Source organism: Ambystoma mexicanum, chromosome 2q, assembly GCF_040938575.1.
Source record: "Ambystoma mexicanum isolate Mex_15411 chromosome 2q, UKY_AmexF1_1, whole genome shotgun sequence".
Classification (NCBI taxonomy): Eukaryota; Metazoa; Chordata; class Amphibia; order Caudata; family Ambystomatidae; genus Ambystoma; species Ambystoma mexicanum.
The window spans coordinates 1,260,873,265-1,260,898,649 of NC_090924.1; the positions used below are offsets into that span (position 1 = coordinate 1,260,873,265).

Below are 25,385 nucleotides of genomic sequence, written 5' to 3' on the forward strand. Positions count from 1 at the left end.
GGCGGGATAGGATTTGCGGGGTTATGTTGTGCTAACATGCCTTGTATCTGGACAATAGGAATAAGGAAAGGAATGCTGCAGTTGTCTATCCAATACCGCAGTATTGGTGGAAGGACCGCGATATCAGAGGACCACACAAATAGTTGTTCAAGAGTAGGACATGCAGTTTGAGTAGGAAAATCAACCAGGGGTGAAAAGTTGAAATCCTGCAAAGCATCAAATAGTTGCCTTACATTTTTGTCCAGGTTCATTTCTGTCCAAAAATGAAAATCACCTGAAACTAGAACCTTTATATCTTCCGTAAAAAGACCTGTCAATGATCGCAAAAGTGAATCCAGAATGTTTGGGGCCCAGAGGCCTATATACCAGTAGGAGGTTAACAGTATTTTTTTTTGCACATTAAAGCTGTAGCAACAACAACTCTGTAACCAAGTTATTTGAGAAGGTTACTGATGTTACAAATAGCTCAGATTTAAAAATGATAGAGAGACCGCCAACCCGTTTCTTAGATAAATCTGTATAGCTCCCGGGCATAAGATCCAACAGGATTATAGGGTTGTCATCTTGAATCCAAGTTTCCATCAGGAAGAGTAAGTCAGATTCAAGCTAAACTATTAAGTCATGAACCAAGAACCTGTTTTTGACCGCTGACCTTGCATTTAACAAGAGACAATGATGGTCTTTCGTGCTTTCCTTATGAGAGATGTGTGGCAGTGATAGATATGATCATGCATGTAAATGTTTCAAACAAAGGTTTTTAACAGTGGAGTAGAATTATATAAATTATATGATTTCAGTGCATCAGTAGACAACTCTTCCAACTGATAATCTGACGAAAACCTGAGCAAACTTTCTCGTAACTTATAATTAAAGGTTGATTGATCCTGAATATCAACATTGGACATTGACGACTCTGCTATCCGGGCGCAGAGGGGCTTGCCAGAGGCATGGTCTTGGCGCACCGGCTTTGTGGTCAGGCCATCCCCAGTTAAAATATGTGTAAGCTCCAACAATAGTCAAGCAAGAAAGAGGACTAGGGTGATGAAAACAGCTAGGCTGGAGGAACAAAGTGCAGGCTACAAAGGAACAATCAGGCTAAAAACATAATACAGCATGGACCAATTAGCAGAGGTGTTGCTAGCGGGGGCTGGAGGGGCTATAGCCCAGTTCATTTGGTTGTAGCCCCGGATAGAAGCTCAGGAGCTGCAACCAAAAGGCTAGCTAGCCCGAGTTCCGACATTAGCGTAGCCCCAGATGTTTTTCAGACCTAGGAACACCCATGGCAATTAATAAAACAATACAATTTAATAAGTAATGTGCATCTTTAATAAAAATAATGTAGGCTAATATAACAGTTGCGAGTCAATTATCAAAAGGAAGGAAACATCTCAGGGGAATTTATTTAGAAGACCTATATAAGAAGACTCACTGTGGCCTACCCATTTCTTCTGATATAGGGCCTCTATGCTTCTCGAATGTGTGGATCATGAGAAGGATTTCCAGTGGGGACCATGCTCTGTTTAACAGGATCATTGCATGCTGATCCTGTGCAAGTGATTTTCTAGATTTTGTGTGAGGCAGAGGGTGTTCCACTAAAGCGTGATACATGTGGGCTCTTTTCTTCCAGAAAGTGGTTATGTTATTTATAGCTGTTGCAAGCGTGTTGTCCAGAAGTCTAGTCATGTGGGGTGGGACCATCAGGTTCCTTTCAATGAGGTCTTTGATGGAGGCAATAACATGAAGGTTAAGGATCTTTCAAATGTGAGAGGATATTTGTGAGCAATAACCTTTACGTTTGGGGAATAAGAAAAGCACGTGTACCAATTTGTGATGCATCAATACATCTCGAGCACCAGTCGTTTTCCTCGAAGTTTGTAATTGTAATTCCAATGGGTTATTTATAACTCACTTAAGAGGTTTCTATGCGGACCAGAGGATTGAACTTGTGTTGCTCGGCCTTGCATTCAAGACTAGCACGTTGTTCCTGAGCTATCCTCCAGAGACCGTTTGGCTTTGCATAACTTAATTGGGGTCCAAAAGGCTCTGTGGTGAATAAACAAAAGTGTTTGGACTTTGCTTTCCGCCTTCGAGGCTCAGTAGCACTTTTCATATACAGTTTTTCATTCATCTGTGCCGAATGTCATGCCCAGGCACTATTCCCATTTGAGCTCATGTGGGGTTTTGTGTCTTGATGTCAGAGGGTCTGCTAAGTTTAGAATATTTTAGAAATTCGATACTTGGAGTCCTTACTGTGGAGGAGGCTGTGAAAAAAGTTATAGGACTCCTTCCATCCTGTGCAGTTTCCTTTTTCTATGTTTTGTGTAGTTGTGTTGTTTGTTATCCAGTAAGTCGTCTGATTTTTGTAAGTCCTCAATGCTGAGAACCTTATTCCCTTTTATTAAATGTTTAATGCATATCATCCATTTATCTATTCATATGCTCCATTGTAGAGTTTGTTTGATTTAATTGAGTGGTTATGGCAAATAAATGATTCTGGCCCTCTCAGTGCCAACTGACCTGTTTGCTTATTACGTTTTTGCAGCAGTTTAATGGAGGTAGAAAAGAATAGCATTTTTGTTAATTATGGTATGTTAGGCATTGAGCTTAAGGAGGAAAGTATGGTTTGCACAATTTCTTCCACTGCATGTCATTGGGGAACTTTATATTTACTCATTACAGTAAATGATTGGGAGATCAGCTTTAACCTAAATGCCTCGTAGTAGAGCTTTAAGTTTGGGAATCTCATTCCACCCTATGATTTCAGTCCCAGTACTTTATTTAGGGAGATTCGGGCTGTCTTCTTGTCCCATCAGAATGTATTAAACAATTTGTTTATTTCCTTATAGAATTTGTCAGGTAAAGGGAACATCGCCAGTGGGTAGAGTATTAATGGGGTCACCATCATTTTAATAGTGTCAAGACGTCCCCACCACGATAAGAGTGGTGACCACTTTACACATTTCTCAGCAACCTTTTCAATTACGGACGATTGGATGTTCTCGCCCCTATTTCCAATGGCACTGTGGAATTGTATTCCTTAATATTTCATTGATGCTTGCTTCCAGCATATGCCCTCGATCGGGAAGCCAGATTTGTTGCAAGTGGGGGTAAGGGGAGGACATCTGTTTTATCTTTGTTTAGTCTGTTAAAATGGGTCAAGCTGTGACATAAATTAAGAGTTACTTACTGCAGCGACTAACGTACTCCTAGTCCATAGTCCTCTTTCCTCCATACTGTATGGGTGTCCCTCCTTAGGGAGAGGAACTTTTTTTTCTTCCAAAAAAGAGCAGCTCCCCTTTACATTTACAGGCACATTTAGGCATCGCTACAGGCGTGACCACGTCCCCATAACCCCGCCCCCAGCACCTAGCTTCAGTCACCTTACACGTGCCGGACAGCTAATTTAGTCTGACCTATTTTAGATGGGGGGAGGAGGCCAGAGGAAAGGGGACTATGGACTAGGAGTACGTTCGTCACTATGGTGAGTTATGTGAGAAACCTGAAGGTGTCTCCCCGCTATTCCCCGGGGATCTGTCATCCAGGTGGCCAGGACACAGCCATCGCTATTGGTCCAGTTCCTGGGGGTGGATCAGTCCGGGAGGATCACCTGGATGAGGGGTCATCGGGGAGTGGAAGTGGGACACCGACGATGAGATGCGGTACCCCCTTCCCTATAACACCTTTCCCCCATCCTACCCCATAGGATATTCAGAAAGTCTACCCCCCCACACTTTTCTAACATGAACACTTTCCTACACAGGAACAGACAACAGACTAACACCAGAGCTGTTTACCTGACATGTGCTAACACAAGGGTCAGGCAAAGTCAGTCAATTGACAATAACTATGCACACCTGATGGACCTTCTCCAAAGGGATAAAAGGCGCAGCACGAAAGCACACTTCGAGCAAGGCCGAAAGGACGAGGAAGTAGCTATTCCAGACCGGCAGTTCAAATGGAGGAGAAAGGCGGAGAGACCTGGAGGGATGACGAGGAGCGAATTACCCTTGTTCTCTTCACCTCAGACCCGCAAAGCCTTTGAAAGGGAACTCATAAGACCGTGAAGTCCAGCTGGCGTGTGGTGTGACAGATGTCAACGGCACACACGGCCCTCCTGCGTGAATAGTCAAAGCGGGGAGAAGCATTTGCCACCATGGTGCTGACCTTGACTCCCGAAACAATAGACTCCAACAGTTCAGCACAGCATTTGAGTTGGAGGAGACATAGTGAAAGCGAACTGTGTTGGGCCCAAGGTTGAAGACGGCAGCCTTGTTGAGTAAAGAACTTGTGTAATTGCACTTCAAAGGAACGCTATCAAATGTTTCAAAGCAGAGTGGTCAGGCGTCGCAGGGGGGCTATTTCAAAAGGACTCTGACTGAAGCCTTTTTGGGCATGTGTTTTGTTGAAACTATGAAGACCAAGAGGCCTTAGGATAGACTAGTGTAAAGTGTCCAAGTGGTCGTACGAGGGTAGAGCAAAACCCCTCGTACACTCAGAGGTTTTTGACACAGGAGTGAAAACGGATTGACCTGTGAAAGTGGCAAGAGTAAACCTAATGCCTACAAATCAAGGCAACAAGGAACTCACCTGAAAACCAGAGATTAATAGAACTATATGAAGTCTGACTGGGGCTTTAAGGGAAGCCTGCCAGGGAGTTTATAAGAAAGCCTGACTGGGGGCTAAGACCCGAGCTTAAATAAAGAGAGTAACTAGTGAAGAAACACTGTGATGACAAATGTGAACCCGGATGTGGGATGTCTGCAATGCTGGCAAATGTGAACCTAACTGAGGGATGCATGTGAATTGAGAGTAACTAGTGATATACCCGAGAACATTGTAACGACAAGTGTGAACCTGGCTGAGGGTGTCCACAATGGATAGTTGGTGAAAAGAACATTAAGACTGTTAACTGATACATTTTGAGTGAAAGGTCGTAGTGAACCCGACTGAGGGAGGCTAACGTGGCAAGAAGGAACAGAGCCCGAATGAGAGGAATCCAAGAGGTGAAGAGCAGTCGCTCAACGTCAAAGGATTGCTAAAGGAACTTTTGTTTGTTTATTGTTTTGGTACGGCCGGCCTTCTAAGGCAAGAGACTTTTGCAGGAAAGACTTGGCCCCGGAAGGTCCTGGCATCGTTGAAGAAAACTGTACCATCGTGCTGGCGTGCCCCAGGAGTGTGCTGTGCTAGAAGGTCCTGCCTTGTCCCATGCTCAAAACGTGGGGAAGGGAGACCCAGCTATACCATGCTACTTATCATTTGGTGAACTCAAGAACATTATCCCACACTATTTTGTAACTTAGTTGTAAGGATTGGCAATCGATTATTTTAGGATAGGCCCTTTTTATTTGATAAGACACCACTCGGACTGCTTTATTATTATTTGATGGTCGTAGCTTGCTCCCATCTTAGACTTAGGTTAAGACGAGGCGTTTTTCTCACCCATTATACACAGTTTAATAAACACCCTTAAACTGTGATCTAGATAGATTGTGTCTATCTTTAATGTTGCCACAATGAGTTTCTTACATCAGTGAGGGTGGTGTTAAAAGAGCAGTGACTGGTGAGAGGTCGGGAGAAGAAAGAACTAAAATAAAAATTTTCCCACCAAGCTTAAAGATTTTGTGTGTGATCAATAGTATCTTTTGAGCAAATGAATCCTTTCTACATTTGTTTAATTCCCTCAGTTTCTTTTTTTCCACTTGATTCGTTTTCTGTTCCTCCGTGAGGGGGAAGCTGCGTTATGTTTTACTGGTGTTCCAGAACATCTATGTTCTGGAAAGCGGGGTTTGTTAAGTGAGGGAGCTCGGTTGCCTATGTTGATGGTACCCGCTTCTCTCTGTGCTCATCTAATAAATTGCTTGCCGTTCCTCTTACCTGGCTCACAGCGTCAACTACTGAACATTAAAGGTTACACAGTGTAAAGAGGTAAGCGAAAATCATGTGTATTGGAAAAAGTGTGACAGAAAGGTGATGGAGGAGCGGAGGTAGTAGAGTGAGGTTGAAGCATAGAGGAAAGAGCATAGTAGGAGAGGGGAGAAGACAGATTGAGCGAGTAGAGAGTGTGGAAATGGTGCGAGAGAGAGTGAGAAAGAGGGAGAGAAGTAGCAAGTGGGGTGAGATCTGGACACAGGGGAAGAGAGAACGAATTTAGAGACGGGGAGGCGGCTGAGGGAACACATTCCAGCTTCATCATTATATTTATTTATACATTTAAATACATCTCCATCCATGTACACCACTGTGAATGAGCCTCTGGCTTAGAGGTACACACCAGAAAAAGAAAGTTTCTGTGCCCAATTGGTTGTGTCAAAGAGTAATGGGTAAGTGATCTGACGCAGCAAGTTAGCCCTAAACCAGCATGAATGAGCGCTGGAAGCTTTGATGCTGCAGGACAGTCCCTTTGTTTATTAGCCAATCTGCCCCTTCCAACCCTTCTCACTGGACCACGCACATTGCTACACACCCAGAATAAAAACGCTTCCCCCAAGGTCAAAAGTAGTCCAAAATAGCCTAAAAACCCAGCAGATTATAACCCAAATATGTAGCAAATAATCCAATCAGGCAACCTTAAATACTTTAGCACAGATGTGTCGTTTATTTCCTTCCCTTCCCCTCTCTTCTCCCTCGTCGGTATGAGGCTGGGAGATGGAGGAGAGACCAGAGGTAGTGCTACGAATAGAGTGTCAGGAATATTCATCCAATATTGTGTGCCTGACACAGTCATGCAAGTGTCAGGCAAAACGTGATTGGATAAATGCTTAGAGGAAGTAAACAACACACCTAAACTATGCTGTCTCCTTACACAAAACCAAAGCACACAGTTTAGAGGAATATATAGAAATATCGTGGGTAGATTTTCGCCAAAACTAAAAAGTCCAAAAGGTTGAAGAGGCTACTAATGTTATGCAAAAATTACAAAATCAGACCATGGGGGTTATTCAAGAAAACAAATGCCGCTATGAAAAAAGTAATATTGGAGAATCCCTCCTCCCCAAGCGAAACACGTAGATTCCGACCATATAGTAGACTACCAGTACAACAATTAAATGAGATCCAATACATTTTTCATAAAGTTGATTAATTTCAAACTCTTATATCCTGATATTGCACAGGAGGGCATCTGGGTGCTGGTTGCCAACTGTCAGTGGTCTACAGCATGTGGCTCTCCAGACGTTTTGCACTAACTCTCATTAACCCTGCCAGCACAGGCAATGGTGAGGGATCATGGGAGTAGTAGTGAAAAGCATCTGGAAAGCAGCAAGTTGCAGCCGCTCGGCATAGAGATGCTTCAAACTGTGCTTAAATGAAAAGAGGCAAGGGGAGCTCTGGGTGTTGTGAGGGGTCAGAAATGAGAGGGGGACACAAAGTGGTAATACTATCAACATCTGCCATTTTATTAACAGAAAGGGGTTTGGATAAAGGCCTAGCTTTACCTATCCTAAAGCAAATGTCCCTTCCAATGGAACTAAATCTAAAGCAGGCTGACCTTGTGTCTAAACTCAATCTGGCTATCACACTAATATACACAATCAAAAGGTGCCAGGTAAATGTGTTGAATTTCAATTCAACAAACATGTGAAAAAACAAACATATAACTTCAACAAACAATCCTTGTGTCCAGGATTATTTCAGGAACAGTGTTCAAAATGTTCTATTTCCACAATAGTCTCTTAATGGCAATGAAAATGTCTCTTTCCCCTAATACTTTCCTCAGGATAGCAAAACAAATGTCTCTTCCACAACCCTGTTTGGAAAGTAACAAAAACAAAGTATCTCCTAGTCTTTCAGGATGGCAAAACATAATGGGCCTCATTACGAGCTTGGCGGTAGCCGTGCCTGTATGGCAGGCATGGCTACCAGCAAGCTCGCTACCGGCCGCCACCCGCGAATAGGCAATTACCGGCCCATTACGAGTTTAATGGGCAGTAATTGCCCATTCACAGGTGGCGGTATGGAAGTGCTCCCGATCCCCATTCTGCCCCATAGGGCAGACTGGGGATGAGGAGCATGGAGGCACCGGCACCGGTGATAGCGGTGCCGGTGCATCCGCAGGTCTCCCTCGCGGGTGCCGCACAGCCCGCCAGGTCAGACTTGGCGGGCTGTCAGGCAGCCGCGAGGGAAACTCGTAGTATGGCGGTACGGTATGAACGGTGCCGGCACCGTTCATACCGTGCCGCCATACTTATAATGAGGCCAAATGTCTTTTCCAGAACACTGGTTGGAATACAGCAAAGGAAAGTCATTCCTAATTTTCAGGATGGTTAAACAAATGTCTTTTCTCCTATAGTGGTTAAAATATGGCAAAAGGCAAGTCTTTTCTCTGCTTGACAAAATGTTCTATTTAAACAACTTGATATGACAAAGTTTCTTTTTAGCACACCAGTTCAAGATGGATTTCCTGGTATACCCTCCTGCTAGGACACTTCTCACTGAGTCTCTTGATATCCTGCTTTACTCTCCTGCCAGGAATATCTCCCATTTGGCTCTTGCAGATCCCCTGGTGCTCTCCTGCCAGGTATCTCTTTCCAAAAAGGTTCAATACCTGATACTCTTATCAGGCCTCTGCAACATTCACATTCCTCTTAGGTATTACACATTTGCACTTCGGTTATTACTTATACCAATTTCCCCTATACTGCCAGCTCATATATGAGGGGTTGTGCAGGCTCTGTTTGTCAACCTTTCTTTCAACACCTCTTGCAATGCTTGTTCCAGGTTTCCCCCAATTGACATCTCAATTGTACCATATTTGCCTTTGTTGTTAAATTCATTTTGGTCTATTCAAAAATGCTTCCCGAATGTTAGTTAATGTATTTGCACGTCCCAGGGCCACATATTCGCTTAGGTTGACTCCTCAGTTTAATGTGCGGCTGCTGCGAGGAGGTACCGCCGGGCAAACTTTCCCTTTTTGACAGTCTCTTCTGGCTCCCTCGTCACTGTGTCAGCTCTTCGGCGATGGAACAACTGCTGCTCTGCAGAACCACGTTTCTCTTGGTCCTGCTGCACCCAGCTCACCTTCCCTTCACCAGAGCTCCTCCATCCCGGCCCTGAACGCCTCCAGTTCGTTACTGGCAGACAACACCCGCTGTTCCCATGGCTCTTCTGCGTGTGGTTGCCTCTAGACTCACTCCCACTCTGCACACTCTGCAGCCTTTCTCCTCTCTCCTTCTTCGGCCTGTCAGCTGAAGGTAGTTTTCAGGTTTAAATGTCCCACACAGCTGACTTCGATCTTGACAACTAGACTGCATGTTACACTTGGTGTCATATTCCCTCCAAATTGACTCCTTGCTCCTCTTCCTCGTCTCAGTACTTTAGGCTTTCTGGGACTTGGAGGCCAAGGAAGTTTCAAATCATTTTAAGTTACATTGTTGTACACTTATGTTTAAATAACAATAATCATTAGATGTACATACGTGCTAGGCTTTTATAATTAAATGGTTGAGAATAATGACAATAAAGGGATCTTCCTGGCAAGAAAGAGCAGAATACTGCCTCGCACCTGTTGGAGTCACCACTCTCCCCTAACAGCCATCTCCTCATGTGATCCACCGTCCGAATAGCAGCCCCATGGTCAGGATAAGGCAGTGGCTGCCTTCCCCTTGCCACGTTGTAGGAGACTTTAGCTGTGGACCAGTGAGGACTCTGCAGGATTCATCACAGTGTCTACCAGATGTTTCAGACCTCAGTAGCTTGCACTGTGCAGTCGATTACCGCTTCTTGGAGCCCCATAAGGAACATAGTGTGAAAGTTGTAGGATAAGAACATGATGGAACAGAAGCCTTTAAACAATTCTATGCAAGGCAAGCGAATCAGAATTGAATTCGGCCTGGAATCTGTAACCAATGAAAAGACCTACTCCTAGCCGAGACCTGGACTATTTTCCTAGGACACAAACAAGGCAAACTGCCTAATTTTGAATTTAATTGAAGAATAGGGATGTACATTTTAATTAGAAATGAAATACAAAAACACATTTACAGATGGCAGACGCATGTCCCAGAAAGGTACCTGCAAAATAACACAAAGATGAGATGAAGTGGTGAGAGTTTATGAGGGTGTGTACAAAGTGGGACATTGACCAAACAAAACAACAAATATAAAAGAAACGAGTGACTTACAAAGTGAAGAGGGAGTCGGGGCCCCGAGACCATCCCTCCACCCCATTAAGATCATGACGAGACGAAAGGCCAGAAATGCTCGCAGCGACTCATCCTATTTCGGACGAATCCCAAACGCACCAATGATTGACAAGTGCAAAGATGTACCCGCTCAGCCAGCCATACAGACCAAGTACAATGCAAATCTTTCCATGTGTGGGAGAAGAGCCCACGATTGTGAACAGACATCTATATGGACAGCTTGAAATAAGCACTAAGAAGCTATGATTCTGACATTAGTGATACCATGACATAGCATTAGACATGACGCAGATGTGCAGTCAGCACTGCACCATACAAACACACACTCACATACATGAAGAATATGAGCGCACAGTTCTATAGCAAGAGAACAGCTACATATATATATACTGTCATTGCTTTTATTATTTTGTCATTAGCCAAGTGCAGAAACGCAGAACCGCAAGGCGCAAGAGTTCCTGAGCAAGCTTGCAGATGTTTAACGCGAATAATCCTATGGAACTGCAGGGATATATATATGGAACCTGCCAGAACCAAGTGTGACTAACCTATTACAGCAGGCCTCAGGCCACTGAGCAGGAGACGAACTGAGCCGATTCTGGCTGCACAGAGAGCAAGACGTGTGAGACAGGCCCACGGCCAAGGTCAGAGATATGAAGAGACATTTCAATTCCCAAACGACAAAGGGACCAGCTGCAGAGAAACGGAATAAATACTCATAATTAGGATCTGCAGAGCTCGAGTTTGTGGTCTCTAAACACCTGGTACAGCCGAATGAAACAAAGGACAGTCTTGGGTGGTGGGAAAGGGGAGCCGATACCAGCAAAAGGAGACACAGGCTGTGACACTTGTTTCAACGTACAGAGCACATTCTCATAGGTAAAGGTGGTGTACACAAGTTAAAATACAGACACATAATCATTCACATCACCTTGAAAGGGTACACAGTGAGCTGAGAACTCGTTTGAGTTCGCGGTCTGCGGGGGTCAGCTCTAACCAATCAAAGTTTAGTATTCCAGAGGTGGATAGCAACGAACAAGAACCAATGGTAAGCCCACTACTCTGCAACAATGTAATAGACGGTGCATTGGGGATGGGACAGGCAAGTCACCTAACATGTGAGGCCCAGTAGAATAACTCCAGTAGGTAGTCATTTAGGTACTAGAGGTCTCAATATCCAATCCCTCACAATGGTTGGGTTTTTGGAGAAGGGCCCAAGGGATGGCGGGGTAATGACGCAATTTTGGATTAAAACTGGCCTGCGAGCCATGTGACGCTGCGAACTACTGGAATCCACCTGTTGTATTGATCCCTTTTGGGTTTATATGCAATAAACCACAGTTTGAACTTGTCGTTGACCAAGTCCTCCATGTATACTGGAGGAGGGAGTTGGGCTCTGCAGGCCCGCGCATTTCCAGTTTCGCTCTGGCATGTCTGAGAGTTCCACTCAACAAAAGGGAACATTAACATACAGAGACCAATTCTTCAAATTCGAGAGTACTGTAAAAATTTACAAAACTACATTATTACTCTGCACTAGAGGGAGTTGTGGGGCCATGCAGGGAGGAAGGGTTGGAGAGAGGGAATACCACACTCTTGCAGACCACATTGTGTACAGGCCTTAACGCCTGAGGCCTTACAACTGTTGGGCATGACTCTGAGAAAAACAAAGCTAAGTGGCATCACCAAAGCAACATAGTGCGCGGTCAAATGGAACTGAAATCATGGGGCGTCGCTTCATATACACTCGTCCCAACATCACATCCGGTGTGGAGGGCGTAAGGGCACAGAGCCGTGTAGGGCTGCAGAGCTAGATCAGAGAACAGGAAAGAAGGAATTGGGAAGTCCAGAGGGTGGATTGTGAGCAAGAACAGTGAGAGGAGTAGGAGGGAGGAGTAGAATAAGGACAGATTCAAAATAAACAGAGGGGCTTTCTTAGGTGGGCTGAGGGCCAATGGTGATGGCCTCACTGATAAGATATTCCATTCCACTGACCTTCTTAACAGATCCAGGAGAGTGGGAGAAGGTAGCATAGTCAGTGTGGCGAACCGCTAGCATAGAAGAGTCATGATAGGAGATCCAAATTTCAGTGCTGGCAAGAAGTGACAGTTGAGGGTGAGAAGAGTCAAAGTGGTCAGTGTTGTAGGACTATGTATTGCGGAGGATTTGTGCATTTCAGAGGCCAATTGAAAGAAGTGAAAGGAGGTGGGGCGAGGAGGACCTGTTGTGCAGTGGGCGAGGGGGAATGATGAGGTTAAAGGCTTTGGGAGAACAGGAGAGTTTGAGGGGTTGTAGGGGAGTGAGGTAGTAGTTACACTGAGATGAAGGCTATGAAAGAAGGGAAGAGCGAGTACAAGAAATAAGGATGCAAAGTCAAGGTGAATAATTGAGGGTAAAATAAATAGGCAAGTGAAGACTGTGGAGAAAACCCCAGAGGTAGGTGGGTGACGGGGGAAATGTTTGCCTGGGTAAAAGCAGGTATAAGATCTGAGTTGGGCTGGAATGGGGAAATGGGCGACCAAAAGACAGCAGGCCCAAAACAGGGCTATGCCTTGGCTCTTTGAGTTAAAGCGGCTCCGCAGTGAATGGAAAGTCCCTGGGTTCCTATTTGTGGAGGCAGGATGCATGAGTCAGGTGAAGGGCATGCATAGCAATGTCTTGGCATGAGCATGGGTGCTGGCTCTAAGCCCTTTCCAGCCCTAACAGGCCCTAGCAGACCCAAACAGGGAGTTGCACTTTGTTGCTTTTGGCCCACTGCTCCAGACGTCCGGACTGGATGAGGTTATAACAAGGGAGGCAGTGCATCACATGACCCTCTGGGGGCCAACTAGAGTGCTCAAGATGTCTTTCAGTCATCTTGGTAGGATATAGGGAGGGTGCTTTGGTGTTGTAAGCCTAGGCAGCTTTGTTTTCAGGCAGGACCCTCAGATGGTGCTCAGGATACTCTTGAAATGCACAATGCGACCAAATAACGACAGCAGTAGATGTGATGGCTGGTGCCCAGATGGAGCTGGCTTTAGTTATTGAGGCGGCCCGGACCTCACACACTATCAAACACCAACCATAACCCTTGGTTCTCCCAAGCACCACTAGCTGCACACAGGCCATCATCACGTTTCCACACCAGGAAATGTCACAAGATTGATTAGTCACTGCACCTGCCATGTATAAGGAAAACCAACAAATAGCAATCAAAGTTGTTGAGATAGAATGACAGTTCCGGCGCACTTGGATAGATTGTGATGTCTGGCAACGCATTGCCCTGGAAGAAATTGTGTGCCATGGCCAGGTCTCGCACCAGCAGGGCAGATGAAGGTTTTTTCGTGTACTGTGACTGACCCAGAACACAAGTGGGGACTTGCCCTCAATCGCATCTAGAAGGTCCTGAGGGGTGGCCGGGTATAAAGCTTGGATGTATTATAGGGTTGGCCTCTCATGGTAAAGGTAACAATTGTGAAGATTTCACCGTGCTCTCGACGTGGATGAGCTTGAAAGTATAGTCCATGCTCTACTAGTGGCAATTTGTGAAGCATAGCTTGTCGCTAATCATTTGTTGCAGCCGCAAGAAGCAACAGAGGATGACTCTACAGGATTGGGTGCACTTACAACAATCTCCATCCAGGTTCTAGGTACGTATAAACACACCACTCCGGTGGGAACTGGCCTCTGGCAGGGCTACCCACACACATCAGAATACAGCAACGACTACGACAAATGTAGTCTCGCTGGTCACATATTTGTTCCGCCTTCTTACACCAGACTACGCCTCAACACCTCTGACATCAGTATGCAGCGAAGACCTATGACAAATTTGGGCCAGCTGGACACTTAGCAAGTATCTTGCACTCCTGCCATCTCCTGACCTCTCAACACCCATCCACATGCCTGACCTAGTGGGTTGCTTTCTGCCGAGCCTAGCCGGGCCTGCTAAGCCTTATGGACAAATGCACACACGCATTCTAATCCTACTCCATGATCTCCAACACTCTGGACTTCTGTCCCTGAGGGCGTTCCCACCACTAGTGCATTGAGACTGTAATAATGCTAAAAGGTGCTATATAAATGACAACTACAATACAATAGAATAAAGATTTTAGCTGGGTAAAAGGGCATGCCCAGCATTGAGGGAGGGTGCACGGCTTCTTATTCAGTGGTACAACTGTGTGCTCTGTATAGTTTATACAATAACATCAAAGGGGAAGAAAGCAATGTGTGTTACTCCAAGCTTAAATTGTCCAAAGAGCAGTCCAAGCACTTTGAAGGAAAAATAAAATACACAAATAGTAATGAGAGTCCATCCTCCCTACCCATCCAAAGAAAACCCTTATCACCATCCCAAACACACACAGTTATTATTATTATGGTATTTAATGAGCGTGGACCTCGCTTCAGGAAGCACTGGAACGCTTTACAGATCATAAGGTGGATGACACAGTGAGGGGCAGAGAGACACAAGTGGGCAGGGAACTAGCAACGGGGCTAGTGGGGATAATTTGGAAGCAAGTGATCGACAAGCAACCCCGGGTGGGGAACAGATCACCCAGTCTCAGCTAGGGTGGGAGTTCAATATGATAAAGCAGCAGGTACGATCATGAGCAGTGTTTCTAGTTGAAATACGGAAACAAAGCTAACTATAGTTCAAAGGGGACTAGGGGAGGCAGACGTTCACCGTGACTGTGGCGCTGCCCCTTTTACAGGGATGCGCAAGTGGCGGCGTGACGTTGCACGCCGCCGCATGCAGCTTAAATAAAGGGGGTGTTCCCGGACACGGGCAGAGCGACCGGGAAGCCCGAACAGCAAGGACGTGTGTAGTGTGGTCCTTGCCATATTGGGGGTTTACGGGCATCGCATGGGGGTCTGAACCAACCCCCAACCGTGACCCATGCCAGATCAGGCTGATGTGTGCCTGCCTGCCTCCCACTGTCACATGGACTGAGGAATTTGAGGTCAACCAAAAGTGTTAACTAAAATAAATAAATGCAGTGAGTTGTCTCAAGGCAATGGCAGTTCAAGGCTTTGAAATACAGGGCTGTGCAAGAGCTATTTAAAACCATTAAATGATGATGGTACTGCTTACAGCAGGGCATATGCTTTCTAAATTTAGCAATGCCGTGTGCACGAGCCAACGTTTATAAAGCCCTTTCAAATGATCAGTAAAACACATAAAACACTAAATCACGTGGCCTCTGATAGCAACTGTAACTTACAATAGGGTTTAAATGGTGTCCAAGACATGCGATTTTCGAAACAAATCGCAATTATCCTGGCAACATGCCACCCAGGAGCAGTTTTCGAGTTCATCAGAGGGGATGAAAGTGTTCAGCACAAGCAGTTTGTTATTTATGGCTTGGCAAGTTCAAAGAGCACTCGTTTATAGAGCTGAACGGCAAACCTCCCTTCTCTCGCATTTTCTTCGTAATTGTGCTGCCTGAGGTCAGCCTCTGCTGAGACAAAAGAAGGCAGTCACTGCTGGCAGCAGACACACACGGTCCTTGATCTAATGCTGTCTGCTCTCAGTATAAAAAGGGACCAGGCATCGAATTTAATACTATTCATATACGCATTGGAATTCCCAAACATAAAAAACAGGGTTATATGATCGTTGTGAGGTGATCAGAGACAGTCCCGCCTTAAATTGAGAACGCCCTTGAGTGGATGGGGGGGGGGGGAAGAGGGTTGGACACTGGGATGAGGGAGGAAGAGGAAGGGCTACTGGAGCCCGGGGTAGAATGTAGAGGGAAATGAAGAAAGATCATACTTCCCGGTGGCTCCGTCTCCTTCGTTGGGCCTTCGGCCACTATGTTTCACAAAGCGTTACTCTGTACCTCCAATGCCCTTAGGCCAGGACAAAACAATGATATAAACAAAAATCTCTTATTTTGAAATCTAAGTAAATTAAGCCGTTTGAGCAAAGTCTTATGTCACAGAGCCACCAGGTAGGCATCAACGTTCACTTCCTTTTAAGAGCCAGTTGGGCAATGCATTGTGGGTATAATTAGAATTATTATAATTCGTTATTTATAATGCGCTTAATACCCAGAGGTTTCTAAGCACGGACCAAGTGATTGAACATTTGTTGCTCTGCATCTCCTTGCTTCCAAGGCCAGCCCATTGCCCCTGGGCTATCCTCCCAGCCCCTGGATGCAGATTAGCTCAAATGCCAAGCCTTTGCCCGTGGGACAGGTCTTTGCCCATAGAACAGTACTATTTTAAACATAGCATTTTTCAACTCAAGACTCAATCAAGGCAGCAGAAAACTGCATACCAGTTTCAGCCTTATTAGGGGCTCATCAGTGCAGTACATTTCAACAGCCTCGTGGTTTCTATCTCGAAAAGATAACGCAAAAAGGGTCATAATTCAAAGTTATATCAACAATATCTTACTTAAGGTTCCCTTTAAAAAAACGCTGTCATTTCCGCCTGCATTGTTTGGATAGATATACACATCAGATGTCGAATACTTGAATTTGTGATTTGAATCGTGGAAGACTAGCACGATTGATATAAAATAAACTATTAAGATTCTGTCTGCTGAATATTACCTTCTGGGTTTCAGAAACCAGACCATTAAGAGCTGGGAAGCAAGGATGCAGTGCGACGTGTATCTGTCGAGTGGGAACTCGGTGTCCAGAGCAGGAGGGCATTGCGTCTAGAAGAGCAAGGGCCGCTGGCAAACAGAGAAAGGCCTGAGACCAACCATCTACGGAGCCCTGGATCTGCTCCAGCTCTCAAGAGCACACAGTAAACAGGTCCCCTCTTTAGCAGCCCAGGGAGCTTCCACAAGCGGAACTAAATGGCCATGAGGACCTGCTGTCAAACTTTTTACCACCTGCAGGTTTACAGTGAGAGGAAGATTATGCAAGCAGGAAGACAGCTAGCTAATTGGAGGCAACCTCCCCAGTAGCATTTGTCTTACTTAGGGGGGAGTAGGAAGAAACAAAGTCCTGAGTCTTCAGCTAAAGGAGAGGATTTACAAGCTGAATAAACCAACCACCACAATGGAAAGAAAAAGAGAAGGTGGGTAGAAAGTCTTCCTGGCTATGAAAGGGAAATGCAGTTGAAAGAAGCAGAGCAAAATGGATGGAGCCATGATGGATGCCTTATTTTAATCACCAGGAACAGTGGCAGAAGGATTGGAGCTACAGGATGAATGTGCAGTAAGAAGAATCTCAGAGGCATCTTTGAGTGCGGAAAGGCCAAGGAAAAGGATTCACACACCAATAGAGTAATCGGTCTGTGGCTGTTATTTTCTAGGTGCTGATTAAAATGGCAGAAAAATAAATGTGGGCTTACAGCTGGTCCATAAAATTACGTGGCTGCTATTTTTAGATCATTTGTATTTCACTGTATTTGACTAGCAAATATGTGCCCCCAAGAACCATCAGAGTGCTTTAGAAGGAACATATGGGTTTATTTACATTGTTTTATATTGCACACAGGCTGCCGGAATAACTTTTCGGATCACTTTTTTTCAGGGATAGGTATGTGAAGGAAGGAGATGGATAAAAAGGGAATGGGATGATCAGCATGTGGGAGAAAGGCCCAGGAGTCCAGCACAAACTGTAGGACAAGCAGAACAGTAGGATGTCTTCGCTCTTTGGAATTTCAGGGCATTAGATTCCAAGCACAAATGTAAATGTGCAAACCCCTAAAAAGTGTGGTGAAAGTAGAGGGTTCTGTATGCAAGTGTTTGGTCTGATGAAGAGTCCTCACGTTTTGGGGTGGCTGGCCAGATGGCAAGGAAGGAACATTAGTATGGCATCCTCGTTCGAGTCTAAGAACAGGCCTACAAACGAGGTAAAACCTGTGCACTGCGTCATTGTGAGACTGACATGGCAGGTCTGATAGGGTCGTACTCTAAGGCTGCAGAATATTTGAGACAAGACATTCATTCTGCCAGGTCCAGCACAATCATGTGTGGCTGGACTTGAAGAGTGGGAATACCATGAGAAGTCCTTAAGTGGTAGTATGTTTATTTAGTGGCTGTATCTACTTGAATCTCAAAATCAAAGATCAGGTTTCAATAGTAGCTAAAACAGTAGGTGCATGGGGTCTTGGTGGGTAAAAGTAAATCTCAGTAACCAGGATATATAATCGGGACAACAATATTTTTCATGTATCTACAATACATTACACAATTTCAATTTAGATAAGTGTAAATAAAGTGATTTGCCCAAATTCACAAAATTTGTAGTCAAGTGCTGGTGCTAACATAACATAATATGTGAGTGGGGGAGTTTGAGGAGTCTGAAATGCGAGACACCCACAAAGGTCAAGTTTTCTCAAAGTTTGCCATTAATTCTAATTAAAAAGAGGGTTGGATGAACACCTAGCTTTTCTTAACCTATCCTAAGAGAGAGATCCATACCTAGGAAGCTAAAACCAAAGAACTGCCCTAACATCAAAAATATCTCTGGCCCTCACACTAGTGTACACAACAAAATTATGCAAGTGAAATGTGGCTAAATTTCAGTTAAAAAACAGTCTTGTAATTCAAACTCTAATGTTCTTGAAGTACTCCTTGCGACCAGGGTTGTATTCCCTTCCCCTGGATTAATTCAGGAACTCCTTAACTCAGTTCTGTTCAAAGAAATAACATTATTTTTCAACCACAGTTTTCCTTCACGAAACAACAAATGTCCTTATTACCACAACTGTTTGACAGTTCAAACAATTCAATGGTTTCCACCCAAAACACAGATTCCAAAACAAAATGCAATTGTTCTGTTATCATATAACAGTTTTTCCAAAAGAAACTTCTTGTCAAGATAGCAAATCACTCTTTCCCAACCCTTCTTCTTGTCGTTATAACATGTAACTCTTTCTCAATACTTCTTTTAATACAACTCTTTGTCATGATAGCAAGCAACAACTTGCTTTGTCGTATACTTCTTATAAACAAATGATAAAGCAAAAGTTATTTCATTCAACAAAGGTTCTTTCCATAAATCTTTCTGCCACAAAGCTATCAAACCATCATCTTCTTTCCTGGTCGACTCGCCTGCCAGGACGAAGTACTATAAGCCCTGTCCTGGCATACTAGCCTACCGGGAAAAAAATCTGACTTTATACCTGATGGCTTGATTCTAATATTCTCCACATCAGTCTCTAGGTGTGGTTTCACAATGTAACTGTTGGCAATGTGAGATATAAGCTTTCCCAAATGTATATCTCTTAAAAGGGGTATTAGGCTATGGTGGTTATATTAAGGGTCTTTCACAACTTCTTGGCTGATGCTAATGCTGGTTATTAGCTTTTCCCAGCTTTTCCCAGGGGCAGTCTTTGTCTGGTCTGCCTGTAGCCTCTTGGCTGTGGATAATGTTGGTTAGAGGCTTCCCCCACTGGTAGTTTGCCTCTTGGCTGTAGGTGATATTGGTTACAAAATCCCCCTCTTGGAGTTTGCCCAAAGTCTTTCTTTTTCCCACTTAGCTTCGTTTTCTTTAATTAATTGGTATTCATTAAATAAATTCTGCTTATATTTAGTAATTGATTGGGACAGCTTTCTTGGCTTTAAATATCCCACTCAGGTGCTCTAATTAGAAATAACTAGACCGCACCTTTGAATAGTGACACTTCTGAGTTCCTCTTCTTCGTCCCAGTACTTTTGGCATCTTGGGACTCTAAGTCCATAGGAGAATGGGTTATATTACGTTCCATTTTATTTTCAATTAAATAAGATTGTTCTATAGACAGAGTTACTAGAGTAAGGGGAGCTTGTGTAAAAAGTCTGCAATTTCATGTTAGTGTGAGGGGTTCTCTTTGGGACAGAATCACAACAACTCAAGTTTTCAATCCTTTAATTCTGGGCATCTGAAGCACCAACTTGGCCCTGTTTAACTGGATTTTTATAACCGCTTCCTTGAACATTGATTTTAGAGGGACTGGACCACTGATAGCATGCCATTAAATATCAGGGAATGATTTCATCTTCAGAAGGGATGAATACCGCGTCTCTCCCAGTGGAGTCACCACTTCCCCTTGATAGCCTTCTCCTTACATGTTATCCTTTAACCTGATACCACCCCCAGGGTTGGGATCAGGTAGTGGCTGCCTTCAACAGGCCACATGGGAGGAGACTTTAGGCTGGGGTTTAGTGATGACTCCAAGGGACTGGGGCTGGTCTGGCCATTTCCCCATGTGTTCCCTCAGAAGGTGAATGAAGTAGGATCCCACAGGCTCAAACCCCACTAAGCTATGGTAGTTCACTCTCAGAGGTGTTACAGAACCGTGTTCCAAAAACACTCAAAGGAACATCATCTGGGATTTTTAATCAAACCAAGGTACACAACAATTATGTTCACTTTGTCTTGTTACAATGTCTGAATCACAACTGGAGAGTACTATAGTGCTCGGAATCAAAGCACAAAGTATTTGCCAGCTAAACAGAAGAGTTCCTGAACTTACGAAACAAAGCATTTGTGCAGTTGCAGTTCGCGTCGTCAAGGAGGCAGAATGCCGTAGACACCCACCTATGCACTGGAAGTATTCCAAGGTGGCGGGAACACTCAAGCGTCACATTTGAAGAAGGGGAACGACTAAGCAAGGAAAACAATCTGATTGACCAATGCCAGGAATGTCAAATTGAGAGATCTAAATATTCGTTAGAGGAAAGGAGAATCAAGAACCAATCAAAATCCCTGAAACAAATCCAAAACAGGTACCAAAGTGTGGTTATAAAAAGGTGGTCTGGGAGAGGAGAGAAAGCAGAAATGTTGGAAGAAGCCTGCTGGAAAATATGGACAAAAGCTGCCACAGACCTTGAATAACTGGGGATCCTGCTACCTGGAAAGAGGTGGTCCATGACTTAATTAGCCCACAGCAGTTGATCTGCAGAAGGCTAACCCACAGCACAAAGCCATAGGGGGGCACTATTGAGAGAAAGGCTGACCTAATGACGGGTCTTTAACCAATCAGAGGCCTGCCGGTGAAGTGCTTTCTATAGATAAGACACCCTTGTCAGGAGGGTGACTTAATTGATGCCTGAAAAGGTCTCTGAATTAGGTGGAACAAATCCCATTGAACTGAATGCGGTGAAACCAGAGGTCTGGAGACTGACCGACATTAATGCTATGAACCTAAGGTCTGGGGAAGAATCTTGTATGAAATGTTATGACACCCAAGGTCTAGTAGAGACCTAAGGTTTGCAAGGAGCGCTGCAGAAACCCAAGTGCAGGGTGAAGAAACCAGAGGCTGAGGAAAAGCATGAAAGAAGGATCCTGAGAAAAGGTAATACAGAACCGGACATGTGGGTGAGTCAGCGAAAAGCAGGAAAATTGAGGAGGGGTCCAGACTGGTTAATCCTTGGAAAAGCCTTTCCAGGAGAACCTATCCATTTCATTTGTGAGCTTAGGGTTGGACCATTCACAATAGGATTTGTGAACCTTTGTTGCATGAACCTTGGAAGAGTTATGTTTAAGGCAGACAGCAGCCAGTGGGATAAAAGACTCATTAAGATTAGCGTTTGGAAATTCCTGTGGGCCACAAGGTTTGCACATCTCTTGTTGAATGGGGTGTCCCAGGAAAGGGCAAGGACTTGTGAAACTAGATTAACACATTTACGATTTGGACACTTGTCTCCGAAAGGTGACAGACATTGGAGCAAGTCCAACTTTACGTTGATTCATCCCGACTCGCCTTAGAAACATCCATATTGCTTATTAATATTTCCTTTGATCCCATAGGTTTTAGGTCCAACAATGTCCATAAATAAATACTTGAACTAAGCCATCCTTGAGAACTATAATCATTTGGCTTAATGTATGTCATTGTTCAGACCTTACCACAGAAGTAGGGTTTAAATATGTTAATGCCATTCATGGTGGCAGTGCATTGTCCTTCTGTGAAAGGGTCAGTAAACTGGCCATATCAAGAGGGGATGGGAACACCTCAGGCTGCGTTGGAAGGCCTGCCAGGGTGAAAACCAGAGCCAGTCCTACTTAAGAGGGAGACGGTGGCAGTTGGGAGGGCTCCAGTCCCTGTTTCTGTCCTTTAGACAACTGCAACTACCAGCATCCATAGCGGCGGACCAACAAGGAGCAGTCCACAGGGGTGTCCAGAGATTATGTGTATCCCACCCAGCAGCAGATGGAAGAGAAACCAATATACAACACTCCACAGTCACCCATAACAAGTGCCAGTGCATATACGGAATGCTGCTATCCACTCCTTGACAACAAACCGCTCACCTCTAACTGAGCCGCAGAGAGGCTACCTGGCTACCAACTGTAAATTGCAATTTCACAGACACAAGGAACTTTCACATGAACTGGAACATTTGCCATAGCGGCCCACAACTGACCAACTACCGCTGGCCCTCGCGTGAGTAAAAATAAAAGTAGGGCTTAGATCTTCCCGGACATATATTTTGCCGATTGTAACACCTCCTATGAAAGACAGGGACTGATTGACACAGGGGACAAGCAGAGGACCACCAATGGTGGAAGGAGGGGGGAGGTACAGGAAAGCACTAAGATGTGGGTCCTTCAGGTGAGGTTGGTGGAGGTTTAGGTAGACCAAGAGGCCAGAAGGAGAAAGGACAGTGTAGAGAAGCCTGGTGTCGGTTTACAGAAAAGGTGAGATATTGGCTGGCGAGAGAATGGTACTGTGGAATAAGTGTGCATGCAAGGTGTGTGAGTAAGATTAAAAGATGCAGAGTAGGGAGTGAACGAAAGGGTGGCTGATGGAGTGAAAGGAGCGTGACAGAAGGGGTGGGAAGAGTAGTAGTGGTGTAGGAAGGGGAGAGTAGTAGTGGTGAGGGAAGGGGAGAGTAGTGGTGGTGTAGGGAGATGAGCATATTAGTGGTCTCAGAAGGGGAGGAGCAACTGTGGTGGAAGAATAGAAGTGAGGGGAGTATAGTGTGGCAAGGGGGTAGTAGTGGCAAGTGGGATCGAAGCGTGAAGGTGAGCAGTAAAGGGAAAAAGGGTGAGAGAAACATGGAAGGGAGTGTGAGGGGAGACCGTGTAGTAGGAGGAGATAAGTGAGAGTGAGTTTGTATGGAGAGGAAGACCAGAGAGCAGAAGGACAAGATACGGGGAAGGTCTGATTGTCTGGAATACACACCCTTGAATCATACCATTATGGAACTTCCTGAGATGAAACCCCTTGATTGTCCCCTGAGGAATACAGAAGGCGTTTATCTTTAATCTTTAACCCATCACAAGATGGCAGACATCATGTAGATAGTAAGGGTTACTGATCACTAGTAGGGATGCCTGGGTTAGGGCGGAACAGCTGTAAGGTAGAGAGAGAGGGACAGCCCTTAGAGCCAATTCCCATCAATATACAGATAAAAAACCAGGAGAAGCAGATTTTCAATAAAAATTATGGGATACCTACCCTCTGCCTCCTCCGGTAGTCCCAGGATCCTAATATTACTCCTTTGGGCTCTTCCCTCTGCATCTTCGGCTCCATCCTGCAGCATTCTGACTTTGGTTGTCAAATCTCAGACCATCGTCTGCAGTTCTTTGGTGATGGTTGCTGTCTCGTCTGGTTTCTGCTCAGTTTCCCCTACTCTGCCAGCGAGATTGCATACATCCTGGTGCAGGAGACTTACATCACACTTTATTTCTCCTATATGGGTCTCCATGGACTACGCATGGCACCGATCACCTCCAGGATCTTGTTCTCGTTGGCCATGTGTTGGGGTTCGGGTTCACTATTCCCCGGATGCTCTCCAGGGGATGTGGAGTCTGTTTTTGGATCCTTTTTCCTGGCGTAGGTGTCTATCGTTGCCTGCTTGGGCTGAGCAGCCATCTTTCTCCTCCCTTCCGGCATCTGGGGTGACTATCTGTGCTTTCAATTCTCCAAGCTACCCCGGCTCTCTTGACCTTGTGATTATTCCTCTGGAGACCTACTGAGTGCGCTACTTTCCGTTCTGCTGGCGGTGCTGTTTGTGCTCCTGGCGGCGAGGGAAGCACCAGGGCTATGTGTCCTGCTTACGCCCTGTATGGGTTCAGGCGTGGGCTCAGGCACTGCTGCTATTGTCGTTCGGTCTGAATTTCAATTACCTTATGGGGTTAACCTCTGCTTTTATTTGATTTGTCAAATCTCTTGGGGATACGTGGGCTAGTGTTCTCTGTCTTGTGAGCACTCTTTGGCGTTCATACAGGTGAGCTTGTTAGCTATATTGTGTGTTCTGCGTTTGCCATCCACTATGTTCTGGTATCTTCTTGGCTGCTTGGGGTTCAAACTTCTGTGCTTTGCCGTTGTTTGCTGGTTTCTCCCTCCCCCCCGCCAGCGGTCCTCGGCTTGTTTTGTCACTCTCACACACACTCCAAACACGTTTCTTGGGGCCTCATGCGCTGGGAGTGTCTATTTCGCTCCATGGCGCACTTTGTTGGTGTATTGTCTCTGGGGAGACTTCTGTGTGCGCTCGGGGCTCCTGCTCGCTGTTCACAAAATTAGGAAGCCCAAAAAGATCCAGAACCACCGGCAACTTGACTGGAGGCGCTGCTGACAGGCTGAGAAGGTCCAGATACCAAATCTGCCTCGGCCAGGCCGGTGGGCAATGAGTATCATCTTGCATTGGCACTGTCTGAGTGTATTGATGATTGGCAGCAGGAAAGGGAACGGAACGAACATGTACATAAACAGTCCTTCAAACGGGAAGGAGAACAAGTCCCCCAAGCTCCTCGGTTGGTGGAACCTGCTGGCGAATCTCTGGCCGTCGCAAACAGATCGATCTGGGGTCTGCCCTATTCGACAAACATGTGGTCATCCTGATCATGACGAAGCTCCAACTCGTGGCAGGAGTGGAGTTCCCTGCTGAGGGAGTCTGGGATGGTGTTCGTGACTCCCGCCAGGTGAAGAGGGACGAGGAACATCCCCTGTCCGACGGCCCAGTGCTACAATTCCTGGGCCTCCTTGGAGAGTGCCGGGGATCGAGTGCCCCCTTGCTTCCTGATGTAGAACATGGTGGTGGCGTTGTCTGTGAAGATCCTCACCACCTTGCCTTTCAGAGATGGTATGAACAACTTGAGGGCCCAGAACACTGCCTGTAGCTCCAGGATGTTGATATGCAGATCCTTCTCCTCCGGCAGCCGCAGGACTCTGGCGTGCGGACGTCCGGTGTGCGCTCTCCAACCTTCCAGACATCCGTGGTGACCGTCTCCTGGTATGGGGGGGTTTTGAAATCCTGTGCCTTGGGTGATGTGGGCGATGTGGGAGCGGACCCCCCACCACTCTATCACCTGTCGGTACTTCTTGTTGAGAGGGACCTTGTCCCTGAAACTTCCAGACACCTGTATC

The 25,385-nt window shown here is 45.4% G+C and overlaps 1 protein-coding gene across 2 annotated transcripts in view; it reads right to left on the reverse strand.

Moving 5' to 3' along the window:
* The window catches only part of HDAC8 (histone deacetylase 8), a 1,597,648-nt gene that overhangs the window by 857,761 nt on the left and 714,502 nt on the right, over positions 1–25,385 (reverse strand). The gene's annotated exons all lie outside the window — the stretch shown is intronic.